Source organism: Leopardus geoffroyi, chromosome X (assembly GCF_018350155.1).
Source record: "Leopardus geoffroyi isolate Oge1 chromosome X, O.geoffroyi_Oge1_pat1.0, whole genome shotgun sequence".
Taxonomy (NCBI): domain Eukaryota; kingdom Metazoa; phylum Chordata; class Mammalia; order Carnivora; family Felidae; genus Leopardus; species Leopardus geoffroyi.
Genome location: NC_059343.1, coordinates 47911344 through 47927195, shown reverse-complemented (window position 1 = coordinate 47927195; position 15852 = coordinate 47911344).

The window sequence follows — 15852 nt, the reverse complement described above, 5'->3', positions numbered from 1 at the left end:
TTAAGTGACTTCGGCTCAGGTCATGATCTCATGGTTCGTGAGTTCAAGCCCCGCATTGGGCTCTATGCTGACAACTGGGAGCCTGGAACCTGCTTTAGATTCTGTGTCTCCCTTTCTCTCTACCCCTCCCCCACTTGCACTCTGCCTCTCTCAAAAATAAATAAACATTAAATTTTTTTTTAAATGCTTGTCAAATGTTTCAGTGAAACTTAATGCCACTCTAAGCAAGCTGGTCCCACAATGATGGGAAAATAATGAAGTGACCTTTTCTTGAATCAATCTCTGGTCTTCTTCCTATATGCATGGGGGCTGCATGCATGTTCCCATTACCCAGTCTGACCCAATCCCATGGTGGCAAGTCTGCAGGTACTTCCCATGAGCACAGATTTTGGAGGGCACATTTTTAATTCTCTTGGAACTCATGTAGTTTGAAACCATGTCAGTGTGATTTGACCTAGCAACTTTCAGGGTAATGTGGACCTTGGGACAGAATCTAAGAACCTGACCTTGAGTTTTGTTGTCAACCAATCCCCTTGGCCAAAGAGCCCATCACTTTTCATTCACTAACTGATGGGAACCAAAGGCTATATTTTTAGTACTTCGATACTTTGTATTTCTCAGTGTTTATAGGAAGCTACAGCTTCTCTGTTATCTGGAGTGGTGGGATAAATAATGGCCACTGAGGGAGAGATTGTCCTGGGCTATCTGGGTGGGTCAATATAATCAGTGGTCCTTATAGGAGGCACACAATGGGAGTGAAATTTACAGGAGGAGGTAGTGTAACAACAGAAGCAGAGACTGTGCTGATGCAATTGCAAGATTGGGAGAAAGGGTCACAAACAAGAGATGTGGACAGCATCTAGAAGCTGGAAAAGATAAGAAAACAAATTCTCTCCTGGAGACTTCCAGAGGAACTCTGCTAACACCTTGACTTTGGCCCAGTGAAACTTATTATGGACTTCTGACTTCCAGAAGTGTGAGATAATACATCTGTGTTCTTTTAAGTAAAAAGAAAAACAGAGTTTTCCAGACAAACAAAAGCTAAAGGAGTCATCATCACTTAAGCAACCTTATAAGAAATGTTAAAGGGAATTAATTAAGCAGAAAAAGGCCAAAACTGGAAATAAGAAAATTACAAAAAATTTCACTGGTAAACATAGAAAAGATAGTACATTAATCACTTATAAAGCTAGTATGGAGATTAAAAAATTAGCATTATTGATTATATCTAAAAATACTAGTCAAGAAAAATGCATAATATAAAGATGAAAAATAAGATATCATATACATAAAATGTGGAGGGGAGGTAAAAATTCAGTGCTTTGAGAATGTATTTGAATTTAAGTGGCCATCAAATATAGACTGCTATTCAATTACAATGTTATATACAAACCCTATGATAACCAAAATCAGTTATAATAGATATACAAAAAAGACAAAGAAATGCAAGCATTACAGCACAGAGAGCAAACAAAAAAACATGAAAGAAAATAAGAGAAGAAAAAAACAGAAAGGAACTACAAAAACAATTAACAGCAATACCCACATACTTATTCGTAATTAATTTTTCCTCTTCATTTTTTAATTTAAATTCTAGTTAGTTAACATACAGTGCTATATTGGTTTCAGGAGTATAATTCAGTGATTCATCACTTACATACAACAAACAGTGCTCATTATAACGCATGCCCTCCTTAATAATCATCATCCATCTAGCCCATTCCCCACCCTCTTCCCTCCATCAACCCTCAGTTTCTTTTCTATCATTAAGAGTATCTTATGGTTTGTTTCTCTCTCTCTTTTTTTCCATTTCCCACATGTTCATCTGTTTTGTTTCTTAAATTATACATAGGAGTGAAATCATATGCTATTTGTCTTTCTCTGACTGAATTATTTCACTTAGCAAAATACACCCTAGCTCCATCCTCATCATTACAAATGGCAAGATTTCATTCATTTTGATGGCTGAATAATATTGCATTGTATATATACACCACATCTCTTTATCCACAAATCAGTCAATGGATATTTGGGCTATTTACATAGTTTGACTAATGTTGATAAAACTGCTATAAACATGGGGATGCATTTACTTCTTTTAATCTGTATTTATACTTTGGATAAATACTTACTAGTGTAATTGCTCAAGTGTAGGGTAGTTCTATTTTTAACTTTTTGAGGAACCTCCACACCATTTTCTAGGGTGGCTCCACCAGTTTGCATTCCCACCAACAGTGCAAAAGTGTTCCCCTTTCACTGTTTCCTCACCAACACTTATTGTTTCTTGTTTTGTTAACTTTAGCCATTCTAACAGGTGTGAGGTCATATATTATTGTGGTTTTGATTTGTATTTCCCTAATGAGTGATGTAGAGCATCTTTTCATGTGTCTGTTAGCCATCTGGATGTCTTCTTTGGAAAAATGTCTATTCATGTCTTCTGTTCATTTCTTCATTGGCTTGTTTTTTGGATGTGAAGTTTGATAAGTTCTTTATAGATTTTGGATACTAACCGTCTACCTAATATGACATTTGCAAATATCTTTATCTATTCTGTAGGCTGCCTTTTAGTTTTTATTGTTTCCTTCACTGTGCAGAAGCTTTTCCTCTTGATGAACTACCAATAGTTCATTTTTGCTCTTATTTGCCTTCCCTGATGTGTCTAGTAAGTCCTTATGGCCAAGGTCAAAGAGTCTATTGCCTGTGTTTTCCTGAAGTATTTTGATGGTTTCCTGTCTCACATTTAGGTGTTTCATTCATTTTAAATTTATTTTTGTGTATGGTGTAAGAGTGTTCCAGTTTCCGTCTCCTGCATGTTCCTGTCCAGTTTTCCCAACACTACTTGTTGAAGAGATTGCCATTTTTCATTGGATAATCTTCCCTGATTTTTCAAGGATTAGTTGACCATATACTTGTGGGTCCATTTCTAGATTTTCTATTCTGTTCATTGATCTGTGTGTCTCTTTTTGTGCCAGTACCATACTGTCTTGATGACTACAGCTTTGTAATATAAGGTCCGGAATCGTGATGCTGCCAGCTTTGCTTTTCTTTTTCAGAATTGCTTGGACTATTTGGAGTCTTTTGTTCCATACAAATTTTAGGATTATTTGTTCTAGTTCTGTTAAAAATTCTGGTGGTATTTTGACAGGGATTGCATTAAACGTGTAGATTGCTTTGGGTAGTATTGACATTTTAACAATGATTGTTCTTTCAATCCATGAACATAGAATGTTTTTCCATTTCTTTGTATCCCCTTCAATTTCTTTTATAAGTGTTCTATAGTTTTCAGAGTACAATTTTTTTTAACCTCTTTGGTTAGTTTTTTTGGTAGGTATCTTATGGTTTTTGGTACAATTGTAAAAGAGATCAATTCCTTGATTTCTTTTTCTGCTGCTTCATTATTGGTGTATAGAAATGCAATAGATTCCTGCACGTTGATTTCATACCCTGTGACTTTGCTGAATTCATGTATTAATTCTAGAAAAATTTTGGTGGAGTCTTTTGGGTTTTCTACAGAGTATCATGATGTCTGAAAATAGTGAAAGTTTGATTTCTTCCTTGCCCACTTGGATTTCTTTTATTCCTTTTTGTTGTTGTATTGCTGAGGCTAAGACATCTAGTACTATATTACATAGTAATGGTGAGAATGGGCATCTCTGTTTTGTTGCTGACCATCGAGGAAAAGCTCTCAGGTTTTCCCCATTGAGAATGATATCAGCTTGGGTCTTTAAAACATGGACTTTATGATGTTGAGGTATGTTCCATCAAACCCTGCTTTGTTGAGTTTTTTTTTTTTTTTTTACTGTTTATTTCTTTTTGACAGAGAGAGAGACAGAGCACGAGCGGAGGAGGGGCAAAGAGAGAGGGAGACACAGAATCCGAAGCAGGCTTCAGGCTCTGAGCTGTCAGCACAGAGCCAGACAGGGGGCTTGAACTCACAGACCACGAGATCATGACCTAAGCGAAAGTCGGACGTTCAACCGACTGAGCCACCCAGGCACCACGATTGAGTGTTGTTGTTTTTTTTTTTAATCAAGAATGGATGCTGTATTTTGTCAAATGCTATTTCTGCATCTACTGAGAGGATCATATGGCTCCTATCTTTTCTTTTATTAATGTAGTGTATGTATCACGTTGATTGATTTGTGAGTATTGAATCACCCTTGAAGTCTAGGACTAAACCCCACGTTATGCAGGTGAATAACTCCTTTAATGTACTGTTGGATTTCATTTGCTATTATCTTGTTGAGAGTTTTTGTATCAATGTTCATCAGGATAATTGCCTGTAATTATTCTTTTACTGGGATCTTTCTCTGGCTTTGGAATCAAGGTAATGTTGGCCTCATATAAGAAGTTTGGAAGGTTTTTTTTTTTCATTTTATTTTTTGGAATAACTTGAGAAGACTAGGTATTAACTCTTCTTTAAATGTCTAGCAGAATTCTTCTGGGGAAGGCATCTCCGTGGACTTTTGTTTGTAGGGAGATTTTTGACTACCAATTCAGTTTCTTTCTTGGTTATGGGTCTGTTAAAATTTTCTATTTCTTCCTGTTTCAGTTTTGGTAGTTGTGAGTTTCTAGGAATTGTACATTTCTTCCAGATTACCCATTTTGGTGGCATATAACTTTTCATAATATCCTGTTATAATTGATAGTATTTCTGTGGTGTTGGTTATGATCTCTCCTCTTTCATTCATGATTTTATTTATTTAAGTCTTTCTCTTTTCTCTTTTTTTTCAATATATGAAATTTATTGTCAAATTGGTTTCCATACAACACCCAGTGCTCAGCCCAAAAGGTGCCCTCCTCAATACCCATCACCCACCCTCCACTCCCTCTCACACCCCATCAACGCTCATTTGTTCTCAGTTTTTAAGAGTCCCTTATGCTTTGGCTCTCTCCCACTCTAACCTCTTTTTTTTTCCTTTCCCTCCACCATGGGTTTCTGTTAAGTTTCTCAGGATCCACATAAGAATGAAAACATATGGTATCTGTCTTTCTCTGTATGGCTTATTTCACTTAGCATCACACTCTCCAGTTCCATCCATGTTGCTACAAAGGGCCATATTTCGTTCTTTCTCATTGCCCTGTAGTACTCCGTGGTGTGTATAAACCACAATTTCTTTATACATTCATCAGTTGATGGACATTTCGGCTCTTTCCATAATTTGGCTATTGTTGAGAGTGCTGCTATAAACATTGGGGTACAAGTGCCCCTATGCATCAGCACTCCTGGATCCCTTGGGTAAATTCCTAGCAGTGCTATTGCTGGGTCATAGGGTAGGTCTATTTTTAATTTTCTGAGGAACCTCCACACTGTTTTCCAGAGCGGCTGCACCAATTTGCATTCCCACCAACAGTGCAAGAGGGTTCCCGTTTCTCCACATCCTCTCCAGCATCTAGAGTCTCCTGATTTGTTCATTTTGGCCACTCTGACTGGCGTGAGGTGATTTCTGAGTGTGGTTTTGATTTGTATTTCCCTGATGAGGAGCGACGTTGAGCATCTTTTCATGTGCCTGTTGGCCATCCGGATGTCTTCTTTAGAGAGTGTCTATTCATGTTTTCTGCCCATTTCTTCACTGGGCTCTTTGTTTTTCGGGTGTGGAGTTTGGTGAGTTCTTTATAGATTTTGGATACTAGCCCTTTGTCCAATATGTCATTTGCAAATATCTTTTCCCATTCCATTGGTTGCCTTTTAGTTTTGCAGGTTGTTGCCTTTGCTGTGCAGAAGCTTTTTATCTTCATAAGGTCCCAGTAATTCACTTTTGCTTTTAATTCCCTTGCCTTTGGGGATGTGTCGAGTAAGAGATTGCTACGGCTGAGGTCAGAGAGGTCTTTTCCTGCTTTCTCCTCTAGGGTTTTGATGGTTTCGTGTCTCACATTCAGGTCCTTTATCCATTTTGAGTTTATTTTTGTGAATGGTGTGAGAAAGTGGTCTAGTTTCAACCTTCTGCATGTTGCTGTCCAGTTCTCCCAGCACCATTTGTTAAAGAGACTGTCTTTTTTCCATTGGATGTTCTTTCCTGCTTTGTCAAAGATGAGTTGGCCATACGTTTGTGGGTCTAGTTCTGGGGTTTCTATTCTATTCCATTGGTCTATGTGTCTGTTTTTGTGCCAATACCATGCTGTCTTGAGGATTACAGATTTTATCAGAGGATAAAGTCTGGGATTGTGATGCCTGCTGCTTTGGTCTTCTTCAAAATTACTTTGGCTATTCGGGGCCTTTTGTGGTTCCATATGAATTTTAGGATTGCTTGTTCTAGTTTCGAGAAGAATGCTGGTGCAATTTTGATTGGGATTGCATTGAATGTGTAGATAGCTTTGGGTAATATTGACATTTTGACAATATTTATTCCTCCAATCCATGAGCAGGGAATGTTTTTTCCATTTCTTTATATCTTCTTCAATTTCCTTCATAAGCTTTCTATAGTTTTCAGCATACAGATCTTTTACATCTTTGGTTAGATTGATTCCTAGGTATTTTATGCTTCTTGGTGCAATTGTGAATGGGATCAGTTTCTTTATTTGTCTTTCTGTGCTTCATTAATAGTGTATAAGAATGCAACTGATTTCTGTACATTGATTTTGTATCCTGCAACTTTGCTAAATTCATGTATCAGTTCTAGCAGACTTCTAGTGGAGTCTATCGGATTTCCCATGTATAATATCATGTCATCTGCAAAAAGTGAAAGCTTGACTTCATCTTTGCCAATTTTGATGCCTTTGATTTCCTTTTGTTGTCTGATTGCTGATGCTAGCACTTCCAACACTATGTTAAACAACAGCGGTGAGAGTGGACATCCCTGTCGTGTTCCTGATCTCAGGGAAAAAGCTCTCAGTTTTTCCCCACTGAAGATGATGTTAGCTGTGGGCTTTTCATAAATGGCTTTTATGATGATTAAGTATGTTCCTTCTCTCCCGACTTTCTCAATGGTTTTTATTAAGAAAGGGTGCTGGATTTTGTCAAAGGCCTTTTCTGCATCGATTGACAGGATCATATGGTTCTTATCTTTTGTTTTATTAATGTGATGTGTCACGTTGATTGATTTGCGAATGTTGAACCAGCCCTGCTTCCCAGGAATGAATCCCACTTGGTCATGGTGAATAATTCTTTTTATATGCTGTTGAATTCGATTTGATAGTATCTTATTGAGAATTTTTGCATCCATATTCATCAGGGATATTGGCCTGTCGTTCTCTTCTTTTGCTGGGTCTCTGTCTGGTTTAGGAATCAAAGTAATACTGGCTTCATAGAATGAGTCTGGAAGTTTTCCTTCCCTTTCTATTCCTTGGAATAGCTTGAGAAGGATAGGTATTATCTCTGCTTTAAACGTCTGGTAGAACTCCCCTGGGATGCCATCTGGTCCTGGACTCTTATTTGTTGGCAGATTCCTGATAACCGATTCAATTTCTTCGCTGGTTATGGGTCTGTTCAAGCTTTCTATTTCCTCCTGATTGAGTTTTGGAAGAATGTGGGTGTTTAGGAATTTGTCCATTTCTTCCAGGTTGTCCAATTTGTTGGCATATAATTTTTCATAGTATTCCCTGATAATTGTTCGTATCTCTGAGGGATTGGTTGTAATAATTTCATTTTCATTCATGATTTTATTTATTTGGGTCATCTCCCTTTTCTTTTTGAGAAGCCTGGCTAGAGGTTTGTCAATTTTGTTTATTTTTTCAAAAAACCAACTCTTGGTTTTGTTGATCTGCTCTACAGTTTTTTTAGATTCTATATTGTTTATTTCTGCTCTGATCTTTATGATTTTTCTTCTTCTGCTGGGTTTAGACTGCCTTTGCTGTTCTGCTTCTAGTTCCTTTAGGTGTGCTGTTAGATTTTGTATTTGGTGTTTTTGTTGTTTCTTGAGTTTGGCCTGGATTGCAACGTATTTTCCTCTCAGGACTGCCTTCGCTGCATCCCAAAGCGTTTGGATTCGTGTATTTTCATTTTCGTTTGTTTCCATATATTTTTAATTTCTTCTCGAATTGCCTGGTTGACCCACTCATTCTTTAGTAGGGTGTTCTTTAACCTCCATGCTTTTGGAGGTTTTCCAGACTTTTTCCTGTGGTTGATTTCAAGCTTCATCGCATTGTTGTCTGAAAGTATCAATGGTATGATATCAGTTCGTGTATACTTATGAAGGGCTGTTTTGTGACCCAATATGTGATCTATCTTGGAGAAGGTTCCATGTGCACTTGAGAAGAAAGTATATTCTGTTGCTTTGGGATGCAGAGTTCTAAATAGATCTGTCAAGTCCATCTGATCCAATGTCTCATTCAGGGCCCTTGTTTCTTTATCAATCCTGTGTCTAGATGATGTATCTAACGTTGTAAGTGGAGTATTAAAGTCCCCTGCAATGACCACATTCTTATCAATAAGGTTACTTTTGTTTGTGAGTAATTGTTTTATATACTTGGGGGCTCCCGTATTCGGCGCATAGACATTTATAATTGTTAGCTCTTCCTGATGGATAGACCCTGTAATTATTATATAATGCCCTTCTTCATCTCTTGTTACAGCCTTTAATTTGAAGTCTAGTTTGTCTGATATAAGTATGGCTACTCCAGCTTTCTTTTGATTTCCAGTAGCATGATAAATAGTTCTCCATCCCTTCACTTTCAATCTGAAGGTGTCCTCAGGTCTAACATGAGTCCCTTGTAGTAGCAAATAGATGGGTCATTTTTTTATCCATTCTGATACTCTATGTCTTTTGGTTGGAGCATTTAGTCCATTTACATTCAGTGTTATTATTGAAAGATATGGGTTTAGAGTTATTGTGATGTCTGTTGGTTTCATGCTTGCAGTGATGTCTCTGATACTTTATCTCACAGGATCCCCTTTAGGATCTCTTGTGGGGCTCTTTTAGTGGTGACGAATTCCTTCAGTTTTTGTTTGTTTGGGAAGACCTTTATCTCTCTTTCTATTCTAAATGACAGACTTGCTGGAAAAGTATTCTCAGCTGCATATTTTTTCTGTTCATCACGTTGAAGATTTCCTGCCATTCTTTTCTGGCCTGCCACGTTTCAGTAGATAGATCTGTCATGAGTCTTATTGGTCTCCCTTTATATGTTAGAGCATGTTTATCCCTAGCTGCTTTCAGAATTCTCTCTTTATCCTTGTATTTTGCCAATTTCACTATGATATGTCGTGCAGAAGATCGATTCAAGTTACGTCTGAAGGGAGTTCTCTGTGCCTCTTGGATTTCAATGCCTTTTTCCTTCCCCACTTCAGGGAAGTTCTCAGCTATTATTTCTTCGAGAACACCTTCAGCACCTTTCCCTCTCTCTTCTTCCTCTGGAATCCCAATTATGGGTACATTACTTCGCTTAATTATGTCACTTAGTTCTCTAAGTCTCCCCTCATACTCCTGGATTTTTTATCTCTCTTTTTCTCAGCTTCTTTTTCCATAATTTTATCTTCTAGTTCACCTATTCTCTCTTCCGCCTCTTCAATCCGAACTGTGCTCACCTCCGTTTTATTTTGCAGCTCATTTATGCATTTTTAGCTCCTCCTGTTTCTTAGTCCTTTGATCTCTGTAGTAATAGATTCTCTGCTGTCCCTATACTTCTTTTAAGCCCAGCGATTAATTTTATGACTATTATTTTAAATTCATTTTCTGCTATATTGCTTAAATTGGTTTTGATCAGTTCATTAGCTGTCGCTACTTCCTGGAGTTTGTTTTGAGGAGAATTCCTCCGTGTCGTCATTTTGGATAGTCCCTGGAGTGGTACAGAACTGCGGGGCTCTTCTTCTGTGCTGTCTGGAGTAACTTGCATTGGTGGGCGGGGCTGGAGTCAGACCTGATGTCTGCCCCCAGCCTGCCACTGGGGCCACAGGCAGACTGGTGTGTACCTTCTCTTCCCCTCTCCCAGGGGCAGGACTCACTGTGGAGTGGTGTGTCTTCTGTCTGGGCTACTTACACACTGCCAGGCTTGTGGTGCTGCTTCTATAGGATCTGGCATATTAGACAGGGTGGATCCGCAAGGTGCACAGGGGAGGGAGGGGCAGGCTCAGCTCGCTTTGCCTTTGGTGGTCCACTTCGTGAAGGGCCCTGTGGCACCGGGAGGGAGGCAGACCCGTGGGAGGGATGGATCCACAGAAACACAGTGTTGGGTGTTTGTGTGGTGCAAGTTCCCTGACGGGAACTGTATCCCTTTGGGATTTTGGCTGGGGAATGGGCAAGGGAGATGGCACTTTCCCAAGCCTTTGTTCCTGGCCAAGCTGAGCTCTGTCCTCCAGGCCTCAACAACTCTCCCTCCCGCTCTCCCAGCAGAGCTGTTGACTTATAACATTCCAGATGTTAAGTGCCAGTGGCTGTAAGAAAACACTCCGTCCAGCCCCTCCGCTTTTGCAAGCCTGACTTGGGGTCTCTGCCTTGCTGGGTGGACTGGATGCCCCTCCACCACCCTGGCTCCCTCCTGCCATTCCGTGTAGCACGCACCGCCTCTCCGCCCTTCCTACCCTCTTCTGTGGGCCTCTCGTCTACGCTTGGCTCTGGAGACTGGAGAGTCCGTTCTGCTAGTCGTCTGGTGGTTATACGGGTAAATTAGGCAGATGTGGGCAGAATCTAAGCGATCAGCCAGTCATGGTGAGCCCAGCGTCCTCCTTTGCCACCATCTTCCTCCCCTCCTTCCACCTGAAGTCAAAAAACGCTAGTTCTTAAGTGTGTTTTGTTCTGTTTGGTAAAAGAAGCTAGATATAAAAAGGAAAAAGAAAAAAATTGAAATTAAAATTTAAAAATAAATTAAAAATAAAACATAAAAAAGAAGGTAGATCTCATTTTCCCCAGAGCTGAAGCTTTGTAGTATTCTATGATCAGTACACTTAGTGCATCTGAGGGGTTTGTGCTGCTCTTCTGGAGGAGGGGTCTCTTGTGTGAATCTCAAGTGGACTTTCCCTAGTGAAGATGCATCTGGAGGGCTGGGGTCAGGGCTTGATGTAAGCAACTTTAGTCTGCACTCAGTGGCACTGTATAGCTCACTAGGGTTGGTCAGTGTTGATGGGCATGAGTAAAATGGCATCACTCCACTTTCTCAATCCCAGAGCAGAGAGTTTGCACCTGCCACTCTTCAGGAAGCCCTCAGAAAAGCTAACAATCACCCCCTCTTGTGTCCCCAGCTTCCATCAGCTCCCTGCTTCTCCTGTCTGAGTCTGAACTATCCACCTGCCAGGTGACAAAGTACTCCTGTGTTTTATCTCAAATATGGCTGTGTTTCAAAACTCCCAATTTTAGGGACTTGTGTGGCACGAACCCACTCTGATCTTCTGGGGGAAGGTCTCACCACACTTTTGCTGTTTCCTGGCTTGTTCCAGAAAAACGGTGGCATGAGTGTGCAGTGGTTCAGAGTTTATAGTAAAGTGCAGCAAAACTCAGCACCAATGCTTGCTGTCCTCAGTCCCATCCCTGTTACTATGCTTGGGAAGAGTGCAGCGTGTTGGCACCACCAGTTCTTCTGTTGCTGGAGAGGCTTTACTTCCACTCCCAAATGCACTCCAAGCAGGGGAACTGTTTCTTCTCGTGTGACTTGGGGAATCTTCAAACCACACTGCCCTGCTCCCAGGTGTCCACCCTCCTTCCCCACAAGAGCACCTCTAACATGACCAGACAAGATTCCAGTGATGGCACGGATTTCTAAAACTTCAGATTTTTCACTCTGCTGCTTACAACAACTTGCATTAGTCTCTGTAAGCAGAGCTCCCTCCCCTAACACAGCACCTACAGTTCTTATCTCCCCTAAATCAACTCTCTGCAGCTCCTACCTTCTACAAGGTGGTAATTTTTTAACTTGTAGACAGGAAGTTTTATTCTCTCAGTTCTCAGATCAATTTATTGAGTGATCAGTATGATTTTTATTTATCCAGCTGTGTTTGAGGGAGGAAGCAACCTTAGGGTCCCCCTGATCCTGTGTCATCTTACCTCCACTTCCTAATAATTATTTTAAATATAAATGGACTAAATGCTCAAAAGTCATAGAGGGACTGCATGGATTAAAAAAAATACAAGACCCATCTATATGCTGCTTGCAAGAGATTCACTTCAAACTTAAAAAAAACATGCATTACTGGAAGTGAAAGGAAGGAAAAAATATTCTATAAAAATGGAAACAAAAATAAAGCCAGGATAGCAATACTGTATAACAAAAAGATAGACTTTAAATAAATGCTGTAGCAAAAATCAAAGAAAGACATTGTATAATGATAAAGGGATCATTCTAACAAGGGAAAATAACAATAGTAAATATATATTCAGCCAACATAGGAGTACCTAAATACATAAATCAAAAATTAACAGGCACACAGAAAGAAATTGAGAGTTATAAAATAGCAGTATGGGACTTTAACACCCTGCTAAGTTCAATGGATAAATCATTCACACAGAAAATCAGAAAGGAAATGCTTTGAACAACACATTAGACTAGATAGATTTACCAGATAAATATAAAACATTCCATCTCAAAACAGGAGAGGGCATGTTCATTTCAAGTGCATGTAGAATATCGTCCATGTTAGATTACATGTTAGGCCCCAAAACAAAGCTCAATAAACTTAGGAAGATTGAAATCATATCAGCACCTTTTCCAATCACAATGGTATGAAACTAGAAATCAATTAAAAGAAAAAATGAAAAGAAACACTAAAACATGAAAGTAAACATTATTCTTTAAATAACCAATGAATTAATGAAGAAATAAAAAAGAAAATCAAAAAATACAAGAGACAAGTGTAAGTGGGAATACAAAAATCCAAAGTTTTAAAATGAAACAAAGACTGTTTGAAGAGGGAAGTTTATAACGATACAGACTTATCTCAAGAAACAAAAACAAGCTCAAATAAACCCTACACTTAAAGGAACTAGAAATAAATGAAGAAATAAAGTCCAAAGTCAGTAAAAGGAAGCAAATAATAAAGATTGGAGTGGGATTACTTAAAATAGAGATTAGAAAAACAATGTAAAAGATTCATGAAACCAAGAGCTGTTCCTAAAAAAAAGATTATAAAAGGATAAACATTTAACTAGACTCATCAAGAATAAAAGAGACACCTCATATAAATAACATCAGAAATGAAAGAGAAGAAATAACAAATGACACCAGAGAAATACAAAGAATTAAAAGAGAATAACATGAAAAAATAAATGCCCAAAAATTGGACAACTTAGTAGAAATGAATAAATTCCTAGAAACATACAACCTTCCAAAACTGAACTAGTAAAAATATAAAATCTGAACAGACTAATTACTAGTAATGAAATTGAATCGGTAACCAAAAGCTCCAAACAAACCAAAGTCCAGAACCAGATGGATAACATATAACTTCTACCAAGCATTTAAAGAAGAGTTTATATCAATTTTTTTTTGAGACAGAGAGAGAGAGAGAGAGAGAGAGAGAGCATGAGTGGGGAAGAGGGGCAGAGAGACAGAATCTTTAGCCGACTCCACATACAGCGTGAAGCCCAATGCATGGCTCAATCCCAGAACCATGGGATCATGACCTAAGCGAAAATCAAGAGTTGGATGCTCAACCGATTGAGTCACCAAGATGTCCCATTACCAATTCTTCACTAGCTAGTCCAAAAATAAAACAGGAAGAAAAACTTCCAAATTCATTCTACAAGGCCAGCATTGTTCTAAAACCAAAACCAGGCAAACAAACTACAAAGAAAAAATATATATAGGCCAATTTTTCTGATGAACAAATTTGCAAAAATGCTCAAGAAAATATTAGCAAACCAAATTCTACCATACACTAAGGGAACATTTACCATAATCAAGTGGGATTAATTCCAGGGATGCAAGGATGGTTCGATATTCACAAATCAATGTTTTACATCACATCAGAAGAGAAAAAATAAAAATCAAATAATCATCTAAAGACATGCAAAAAAAGTATTTGACAAACACAACATCCATTTTTGATAAAAACTCCTAACAAAGTGGGCTATAGGGAAAATACTTCAACATAATTAAGGCTTTATATGAAAAACCCACAACTAACATCATGCACAATGTGAAAAAATAAAAGCTTTTACTCTAAGATTATCAACAAGACAAAGATGTCCACTCTCACCAATTTTATTCAGCATTGTACTGGAAGTTCTATGCACAGCAATCAGACAAGAAAAAAAAAAATAAAAGGCATCCAAATTGGTAAGGAAGAATCAAAACTGTCACTATTTGCAGATGACATAATACTGTAGATAGAAAACTTTAAAGACTCTACCAAAAAACTATTAGATTTGTTGATTATTTCCTTTGCAGTGCAGATGTGGATCCTGAGAAACTTAACAGAAGACCATGGGGAGAGGAAAGGGGAAAAAAGTTACAGAGAGGGAAGGAGGAAAACCATAAAAGACTCTTAAAAACTGAGAATAAACTGAGGGTTGATGGGGGGTGGGAGGTAGGGGGAAGTGGGTGATGGGCATTGAGGAGGGCACCTGTTGGGATGAGCACTGGGTGTTGTATGGAAACCAATATGACAATAAACTTCATATTAAAAAAATAAAAAATAAAAAAATAAACTATTAGAACCAATAAATGAATTCAGTAAAGTTGCAGGATACAAAATTAATATACAGAAATCTGTTGTATTTCTATACACTAACAATGAAGTAGCAGAAGGAGAAATTAAGAAAACAATTCCACTTACAATTCAAAAAAAAATAATAACATACCTAGGAATAAGCTTAACCAAGGAGTGAAAGACCTGTACTCTGAAAACTATAAAACACTGATGAAAGAAATTGATGATGACACAAACAAAATGAAAGGTATACTGTACTTACGGACTGGAAAAATTAATATTGTTAAAATATCCATAATATCCTAGGCAATCTACAGATTCAATTCAATCTCTATCAAAATACCAGTAGCATTTTCACAGAACTAAAATCTTAAAATTTGTATGGAGCAACAAAAGCCAACCCAAATAGCCAAAGGAATTTTGAGAAAGAACAAAGATGGCACTACCACAATACCAGATTTCAAGTTATACTACTATAGTAAAACTATTGTAATCAAAATGGTATGATACTGGCACAAAAATGGAAACATAGATAAATGGAATAGGATAGAGAGCACAAATAAATAAACCTGGTCAATTAATCAACAAAAGAGGCAAGAATATACAATGGGGAAAAAACAGTCTTTCAATAAATGGTGTTGGGAAGACTGGACAGCTACATACAAAAGAATGAAATTGAACCACTTTCTGACATCATACATGAAAATACGCTCAAAATGGATTAAAAACCTAAACGTGAGACCTGACCATAAAAATCCTGAAAGTGAACAGAGGCAATATCTCTTAGGCAATCTCCATAAGCAACATATTTATGGATATGTCTTCTCAGGCAAGGGATACAAATGAAAATAAACTATTGGGACTACATCTAAATTAAAAGCTTCTGCACACCAAAGGAAACCATCAACGAAGCAAAAAGGCAACTTACTGAATGGGAGAAGATATTCACAAATGATATATCCAAAAAGGGGTTAATATTCAAAATATATAAAGAAATTACATGCGGAGCCTGGGTGGCTCAGTCGGTTGAGCTCAGGTCATGATCTCACAGCTTGTGAGTTTGACCCCTGCATCAGTCTCTGTGCTGACAGCTCAGAGCCTGGAGCCTGCTTCAGATTCTGTGTCTCCCTCTCTCTCTGCCCCTCCTCCACTCATTCTCTCTCTCTCTCTCTCGCTCTCTCTCTGTCTCTCCCAAAAATAAATAAACATTAAAATTTTTTTTAAAGAAATTACACAACTCAACACCAAAAATGCAAATAAGCCAATGAAAAAATGGGCAGAGCACCTGGATAGATAATTTTCCAAAGAAGATATCCAAATAGCCAATGGACACATGAAAA